This window comes from Salvelinus sp. IW2-2015, linkage group LG19 (assembly GCF_002910315.2).
Source record: "Salvelinus sp. IW2-2015 linkage group LG19, ASM291031v2, whole genome shotgun sequence".
Lineage (NCBI taxonomy): Eukaryota > Metazoa > Chordata > Actinopteri > Salmoniformes > Salmonidae > Salvelinus > Salvelinus sp. IW2-2015.
In genome coordinates, this window is record NC_036859.1 from 33457917 (window position 1) to 33467542 (window position 9626).

At 44.6% G+C, this 9626-nt stretch overlaps 1 protein-coding gene across 1 annotated transcript in view; it reads right to left on the reverse strand.

Moving 5' to 3' along the window:
- LOC111979664 (lactosylceramide 1,3-N-acetyl-beta-D-glucosaminyltransferase A-like) overlaps positions 1-9626 on the reverse strand; it is a 15324-nt gene that overhangs the window by 4581 nt on the left and 1117 nt on the right. The window lies entirely within an intron of this gene.

Here is a 9626-nt window from a genome sequence, read left to right on the forward strand (position 1 = left end):
CGAGTGGAGCTCGCAACCAGCCACGACCTGGCCCATGAACCTTTCTCATTTATAGACAATTTGTCTTACCGTGGACTGACTTTTAGAGATACTTTTGTAACCCTTTCCAGCTTATGAGGCAACAATTCTTAATCTTGGGTCTTCTGAGATTTCTTTTGTTCGAGGCATGGTTCACATCAGGCAGTGCTTCTTTAATAGCAAACTCAAATTTTGGAGTTTTTTATGGTGCAGGGCAGCTCTAACCAACATTCTCCTATCTCGTCTCATTGATTGGACTCCAGGTTTGCTGAATCCTGAAGAAAGTCTTCAAAGTAGCAACCCTTTGCCTTGAGAGCTTTGCACACTCTTTGCATTCTCTCAACCAGCTTCATGAGGTAGTCACCTGGAATGATTTCAATTAAAGGTGTGCCTTGTTCGAAGTTCAATTGTGGAATTTCTTTCCTTAATGCTTTGAGACATACAGTTGTGTTGTGAAAAGTTAGGGTGGGTATACAGAAGATAGCCCTATTTTTGTAAAAGACCAAGTCCATATTATGGCAAGAACAGTCAAATAAGCAAAGAGAAACGACAGTCATCATTACTTTTGCATGAAGGCAGTCAATCCGTAAAAATTTCAAGAACTTTGAAATTTTTTTCAAGTGCAGTCGCAAAAAACCATCAAAGCGCTATGATGAACTGGCTCTCATGGACCGCCACAGGAAAGGAAGACCTAGAGTTACCTCTGCTGCAGAGGATAAGTTCAATAAGAGTTATTGCAGCCCAAATAAATGCCTCACAGAGTTCAAGTTACGGACAACATCTCAGCATCTCAACTGTTCGGAGGAGACTGCGTGAATCAGGCCTTCTTGGTCGAATTGCTGCAAAGAAACTACTACTAAAGACCACCAATCAGAAGAAAGAGACATTAGACCAGTGGAAAATCTGTCCTTTGGTCTGATGAGGTCCAAATTTGCGATTTTTGGTCCAATTGCCCTGTCTTTGTGAGAAGCAGAGTAGGTGAACGGATGATCTCTGCATGTGTGGTTCCCACCGTGAAGCATGGAGGAGGTGGTGTGATGGTGTGGGGTGCTTTGCTGGTGACACTGTCTGTGATTTTAACCAGCATGGCTACCACAGCATTCTGCAGCGATATGCCATCCCATCTGGTTTGCGCTWAGTGGGATTATCATTTGTTTTTCAACAGGACAATGACCCAACACCTCCAGGTTGTGTAAGGGCTATTTGACCAAGAAGGAGAGTGATGAGTGCCTCATCAGATGACCTGGCTTCCACAATCACCCACCTCAAGCCAATTGAGATGGTTTGGGGTGAGTAGGACCGCAGAGTGAAGGAAAAGCAGCCAATAAGTGCTCAGCATATGTGGGAACTCTTTCAAGACTGTTGGAAAAGCGTTCCAGGTGAAGCTGGTTGAGAGAATGCCAATTAGTTGATTTCCAGTTAAGKATCCTTTTTTTTCAAGATGATTGATGAGAAAAGTATCGTCCAACCCATCAGGTATCTCATGGCACACTCAYATGCCATGTCTTGAAATATGCAAACAGACGGATTAAAAGTAGATTTACATTGTCATTTTTCTGACAGCCAACTTTCTAACTCTGCACATAACTTTTGGACTYTATAGCATTCCCAGAAGGCGTGGATTATTGAGTTATTGTTAGTTTTACACTTAATAAGACGTGACTGCTGTGAATTTWGTCTCTTGTGTAATAAATTCTATACATTAGTTTATACTGGATTAAGTGTAAATATTCATTAACTGTAATTTTGTTCCAACATTCCCTCCATCTTGTGGCAATATCAGTTGTTTCTAAGTCTTGGTTCCAATAGTTTATATATTWTTTTCTTAGAGATTGTCAGTTGGATATGCTCTGTCTGTAAGTTTGTGTGTTTTTCTTTTGTTTTCCTCTTAGTGGGCAAATTTTGTGGGTGCTCACGGTGGGTGTCTTTTAGGTCCCAGTTGTTCTTGCTATGCAATTTTCAATGAACACCCCTATGAGAGTCTTTTATAACCCCTCCTAAAACCCCACCTGTTTTGTTTTGGTTGTTGTCACTGACTCTTTGTTAGTTCCCTTTTCTGTTTGAGTGACACTTTTGGTTTTCTTGCTGGGGGAACGTAACACCATCCTCAGACTTAAGGTGTAGAACTTTCCTTTTTATTCTATTTGTATTTGCCTATATGAAGTTTTATGACCAAGTATACTTTTTTTTTTAAAGAATGTCTTCGGTGTGGTAACCGAGAAATAAATATACAACTTTGAGAGCCATGCCAGAGGAATTCTACTTGTAAGATTTATGGGAAGATTATTCMATTTAATTAGACCTGCTTTCATATTGTTGAGTAATTAGACACATTTCTTTATGTATTTGTTTGTCACTTATTTAGCATACTAATAARTATTTTATATTTTTTTGTGGTCCACTAAAGGATTGCTGTAGATCATGAATTGTTGTTTTTCCTATTGCCATTATTTTAGGGTTTTCCAAGTTAATTTTATATCCTGAGATTTGACTATTCTGAAACTATATTTAGCAATAATAGCATTGAGTTTTCGGTATTGGTCAGGTATATCAGGAGTTCGCCTGCAATCAAGTTTAGAGAGTCAWAGTATGAATACATAGTTATTGTATACATTACATATATAGAGCATGTGGGCTGAGCAAACATTTAACAGAACAACACAACAAAAAATCTAGCAATTATTTGTACTTTGAGGCACTTTTAAACTCCAACTCCTCTCCTAATGTACCGAAAATCTGTGGATTATGTCGTTGTACATACATTGGAGGAAGACTGTCAGTTAAGGGTGCGTTCGTAAATTCACTCTGGCTATCTACTCTGATTTCAGAGCACTCTCGTCTGACTGTGCCAGAGCGCAGAATAACTGATGAATTTACGAATGCTCAACACCCGTTGAATATGGCCGGTGCCGGTAAACATCGGCAAAACAAAGCACACTTAAATTGTTGCCAGCAGCACAGTTAGTCACCAATGCTCTGGATAACATGAAAGCACCCTAACCAGTTCTGATAGGGTGAGTAAAATGGTCAGAGTGAGGTTCTCTCATTCGTGTCTGGAAGTGGCTAGCCAACGTTAGCCAGTTAGCTTGGGTGCTTGACTGCTGTTGTGAGGTCAACGCTCGGATCAGCCCTACTCCTCGGCCAGCGCGTCTAGTGTGCGTTCTGAACGCTCCAAGAGCGAAACTGACAATGCTCGGGAATTTATGAACGCCCAGAGCGCACTCTGGCACTCCAGATTGAATTTACGGACACACCCTGAGTATTGTGGTCAGGTAGCCTAGCGGTTGAGAGTGTTGGAGCAGAAACTTAAAGGTTGCTGGTTCGAATCCCTGACATAACTAGGTGAAGAATCTGTCAATGTGCCCTTGAGCAAGACACTTTACCCTAATTGCTCCTGTAAGTCGCTCTGGATAAGAGCGTCAGCTAAATTACTMAAATGTAAATTAAAATATAGTGGCTGGTGGGGTTCTACTTGGGGAGAGTGGGTCCACCGAGAGACTGAAGTGATGAGTCGAGGCCMCACACACCTCAGAGAAGCTGCCCTGCCAGTCACCCAATCCCTCTATACCTGTTTTAAATCTATAGGCTTATCATTTAAACTAAATCAGTTTCATATCATAAAAACAAGTACTTCTGTTGTGTGCTTCTCCTCTGATTTCCTAGTGTGGCTTTGTGTGACATTAGCTGAGAAGTCCAAAATGTGGCCGGTGAATGGTAAAAGCCAGCGCAGCAAATGTGGTGCTGGGGGTTCTCCCATAATAGAGGGGTTTATGGCGACGATCCATCAACTCCTGAGAGCTGCGGAAAGCGTTCGGCACACAATGGAGGGCATCAGGATAGCTCTGGGAGCACAATGACAGTGAGAGCAGGGATGAGAATAGGCTGTTTCTGTCCGTTTGGCCTGGGTAAAAACCAAGGGGGATCATGGATGGGCCTGGGACTCCCWGCACATCACCACGCTGCTGCCCCCCCGAGAGCTTTTATCATTAGCTACCCACTGCCTAATAGGGTCACTCGCTCAGAATCTCGTATCTTTCTCTGTCTCCTCTCACCCCTCTCCATTTCTCCCTCTCTCTATCCTTATCTCTTCCTGTGACTCCCTCTTTGCCTGAGTAAGATGAGGAGATATTGCTGTCTTGTCTAACCTCAGCTTCCCCATTTCAACCCGAAAAAGCTTTCAGAAGCCCCTCCCCCTTCCCCCAGCCACTCCCCCTCGTGTGTTAATGAGAATGTTGACTGTCTGTGTGTTACAGTACTGTCCACGCCTGCATGAATCTGTGTTTACTAATTAAGTGTCATTATCTCATAAAGGATAATGGTTCAAGAAACAATCGTCTGCAAATTGTATGATTCAAGTAAATGTGTAGTTACCTGGAAAGGGACGTTCAGTTACACCGCTCCACTCACCACCGCTTACCGTACATGACACTGGGGTCATTTTGCTCCACTCACCACCGCTTACCGTACATGACACTGGGGTCATTTTGCTCCTTGCTCCACTCACCACCGCTTACCGTACCATGACACTGGGGTCATTTTGGGCTCCACTCACCACCGCTTACCGTACATGGACACTGGGGTCATTTTGCTCCACTCACCACCGCTTACCGTACATGAACTGGGGTCATTTTGCTCCACTCACCACCGCTTCCGTACATGAAACTGGGGTCATTTTGCTCCACTTCACCACCGCTTTACCGTACATGAACACTGGGGTCATTTTGCTCCCACTCACCACCGCTTACCGTACATGACACTGGGGTCATTTTGCTCCACTCACACCGGCTTACCGTACATGACACTGGGGTCATTTTGCTCCACTCACCACCGCTTACCGTAACATGAACTGGGGTCAATTTTGCTCCACCACCACCGCTTACCGTACATGACATGGGTCATTTTGGCCCACTCACCACCGTTACCGTACATGACACACTGGGGTCATTTTGCTCCCACTCACCACGCCGGCTTACCGTACATGACAACTGGGGTTCATTTTGCCGCCACTCACCACCCTTACCGTACATGCACACTGGGGTCATTTTGCTCCACTCACCACCGCTTACCGTACATGGACACTGGGGTCATTTTGCTCCACTCACCACGCTTACCGTACATGACACTGGGGGTCATTTTTTGCTCCACTCACACCGCTTACCGTACATGACCTGAGGGTCATTTTGCTCCACTCACCCGCTTCCGTACATGACACTGGGGTCATTTTGCTGCCACCTCACACGCTTCCACACTGGGTCGCTTACCAGCTACGTACATGACGGGCCTCTTTTCACTGAACTGTATTTTGCTTGTAGCCATGACCCGGTGCATGACACGTTTTCCCAAAGAGACCGCATTCTGCCGTCAGTACACGTGCTTTTGCCACTCCCACCGTACACAAGTGACACTGGGGTCATTTTGCTCCACTCCCACCACCGGCTTACCACCGCTTCACATGAACTGCGGGTCATTTTGCTCCACCGCTACCGTACCGACGGTCATTGGTCAACTACGCGTTACCGTACTGGACAGCTGGGGTCATTTTGCTCCACTCACCACCGCTTACCGTACATGACACTGGGGCATTTTGCTCCACACCACCGCTTACCGTACATGACACTGGGGTCATTTTGCTCCACTCACCACCGCTTACCGTACATGACACTGGGTCATTTTTGCTCCACTCACCACCGCTTACCGTACATGGACACTGGGGTCATTTGCTCCACTCACCACGCTTACCGTACTGACACTGGGGTTCATTTGCTCCACTCACCACCGCTTACCGTACATGACACTGGGGTCATTTTGCTCCACTCACCACCCGCTTACCGTACATGAACTGGGTCATTTTGCTCCACTCACCACCGCTTACCGTACATGAAACTGGGGTCATTTTGCTCCACTCACTACCGCTTACCGTACATGACCACTGGCGGTCACTTTTTGCTCACTCACCACCGCTTACCGTACCATGAAACTGGGGTCATTTTCTCCACTCACCACCGCTTACCGTAACATGACACTGGGTCATTTTGCTCCACTCACCACCGCTTACCCGTACATGACACTGGGGGTCATTTGCTCCACTCACCACGCTTACCGTACTGACACTGGGGGTCATTTGCTCCATCACCACCGGCTTCCGTACATGAAACTGGGGTCATTTTGCATTGGTAAATGAAAGAACAGTGAGTAGATGTAGAAGGACATGCTAAAATAAATGGCTCTGGATATCAGTATTGTCTACTATGATGTATTCTTTTGTGCTTCATGTACTTGTGTGTGTGTCTACGGTTCTGACATAAGACACTGATTAAAAACTGGGTGGGTTCGAGCCCTGAATGCTGATTGGCTGACAGCCATGGTATATCAGACCGTATACCATGGGTATGACACAACATTTATTTTTTACTGCTCTAATTACGTTTGGTAACACAGTTCAGAATAGCAATAAGGCACCTCGGGGTTATGGCCAATATGGCCAATATACCACGGCTAATGGCTGTTCTTAGGCACGACGCAACAGCCGTGGTATGTTGGCCATATACCACACCCTCGAGCCTTAATGCTTAATATACTTTCCCAGGCACTTAGGTACTCCATTGTAATACCAGTTTTATTGGCTTTCCTGCCGATGGTGTCATGGCCACGATACCATGTCCATCTAACAAAGACAAAGGTGTGTCTTGCCTCTCAAGTCTCATCATTTGACATCTGCCAGTAAAACTGCTTATTTGTTCTGCAGTTTTCTTGTTGACTGGTTGAAAGTCAAATATGCCTTTACTCACAGGTGTGTTTGGTTTGTAATATGTGTTGGGACTTATACCTTTACTTAGGGCTACTTTCTACTAATGTTTAACCTTTCAAGAGTTATTTGTATTATTATTGTATTTTATTTTTGTAATTTAGTCTTACAGTTACTGCATTCATCTTAAGGTACGGTACTTGGTAGGAAAACCACATATCACAGTCATAGTGTCACGACTTCCGCCGAAGTCGGGTCCTCTCGCTTGTTTGGGCGGCGTCGCCGGTCTTCTAGCCATCATCGATCCACTTTACATTTTCTATGTGTTTTGTCTTGTTTTTCCTCACAACCTGGTTTCAATTCCCTCAATCATTTGTTGTGTATTTAACCCTCTGTTTCCCCATGTCTTTTGTGTGGGATTGTTTATTTGTAAGTGCTTGTGCACGATGTTGTTTTGGTGAGCGTCGGGTTTTTCTACCCACTATTATGCTTGTTATTTTTTATGCCGTGGGTTTTGCTATTAAACTGCTGCCGGCTATTACAAGTTCTGTTCTCCTGCGTCTGACTTCCCTGCCCGATTACGCACCCCTTACACATAGTAAGTTCATTTTTACTCAAAGTAGTTATCAACAATGCCAGAGCTAGTAAGGGGAGAAAACAGTTGGGCAGATGGATCCTTTTCTTTTTTAGACTTCAGTGCAGCTTTTGACATTATCGATCATAGTCTGCTGCTGGAAACTGATGTGTAATGGCTTTACACCCCCTGCTATAATGTGGATAAAGAGTTACTTGTCTTACAAAAACACAGAGGGGTGTTCTATAATGGAAGCCTCTCAAACATAATCCAGGTAGAAGCAGGAATTCCCCAGGTTAGCTGTTAAGGCCCCTTGCTTTTTTCAATCTTTACTAACGACATGCCATTGGCTTTGAGTAAAGGCCAGTGTGTCTATGTATGTAGGGAATTTTTGATAGGATTAAATGTCAGGAATTGTGAAAAACTGAGTTTAAATGTATTTGGCTAAAGTGTATGTAAACTTCCAACTTCAACTGTAGTTTGTTGGGCGTCTTTTTCAAGGGTGTCACCATCCTCAGCATACACTCTGAAACCGTTGATACAGGTTTGTCCAAATTTTGAGAATATTAGCATACCTTTAATACACGGGAAACCCTCTTTTCACGACACTACGGTAATGACTTCGTAGAAGGTGAGGAATACTTATGCAGCAGGTTAGGAGACTGAGGTTAAGGTTAGCCAAAGGGGATAGGGTTAGCGGGAAATGCTCTCCTAACTGCTACATAAATCACTTTGTATCGAAATGCCGTGAAAAGTGTCTGTCGCTTCAACACATACAGTCGTGGCCAAAAGTTTTTGAGAATGACACCAATATTAATTTCACAAAGTCTACTGCCTCATTTTGTATGATGGCAATTCGATTGTACTCCAGAATGTTATGAAGAGTGATCAGATGAATTGCAAAGTCCCTCTTTGCCATGCAAATGAACTGAATCCCCCAAAAAACATTTCCACTGCATTCAGCCCCACCACAAAGGACCAGCTGACATGTCAATGATTCTTCTCGTTAACACAGGTGTGAGTGTTGACGAGGACAAGGCTGGAGATCACTCTGTCATGCTGATTGAGTTCGAATAACAGACTGGAAGCTTCGAAAGGAGGGTGGTGCTTGGAATCATTGTTCTTCCTCTGTCAATCATGGTTAGGTAACACGTGCCGGAAACACGTGCCATCATCATTGCTTTGCACAAAAAGGGCTTCACAGGCAAGGATATTGCTGCCAGTAAGATTGCACCTAAATCAACCATTTATTGGATCAACAAGAACTTCAAGGAGAGCGGTTCAATTGTTGTGAAGAAGGCTTCAGGGCGCCCAAGAAAGTCCAGCAAGCGCCAAAGGTACAGGGTATTGGACTTGCTGAGGACTGGGGGTAAAGTCATTTTCTCTGATGAATACCCTTTCCGATGTTTTGGGGCATCGGAAAAAAGCTAATTAAGTTAATTGACAGCATGCCAGGGCAGATTGCAGAGTTCTTGAAAAAGAAGGGTCAAACACTGCAAATATTGACTCTTTGCATCAACTTCATGTAATTGTCAATAAAAGCCTTTGACATTTATGAAATGCTTGTAATATAACTTCAGTATTCCATATGTAACGGATGTGAAATGGCTAGCTAGTTAGCGGGTACGCGCTACTAGCGTTTCAATCAGTTATGTCACTTGCTCTGAAACCTAGAAGTAGGGTTGCCCCTTGCTCTGCAAGGGCCGCGGCTTTTGTGGAGCGATGGGTAACGACGCTTCGTGGGTGACTGTTGTGATGTGTGCAAGAGGGTACCTGGTTCGCGCCCGTGTCGGGGCGACGGGGACGTTTAAAGTTATACTGTTACATTGATGCTGTTGACCCGGTCACTGGTTGCTGCGGGAAAAGGAGGAGGTTGAAAGGGGGGTGATTGTAACGGATGTGAAATGGCTAGTAGTTAGCGGGTACGCGCTACTAGCGTTTCAATCAGTTACGTCACTTGCTCTGAAACCTAGAAGTAGTTGTTGCCCCTTGCTCTGCAAGAGCCGCGGCCTTTGTGGGAGCGATGGGTAACGGCGCTTCTTGGGTGACTGTTGTTGATGTGTGCAGAAGGTCCCTGGTTCGCGCCGGGTATGGGCGAGGGGACGGTATAAAAGTTATACTGTTACACATAGTAACATCTGACAAAAATATCTAAAGACACTTGAAGCAGCAAACTTTGTAAATTAATATTTGTGTCATTCTCAACTTTTGGCCACGACTGTACACTCACACACAGTCACAAACCTGTACTTGAAACTCTAACCGGGAGTATCTCTTCGTGGTTTTTTT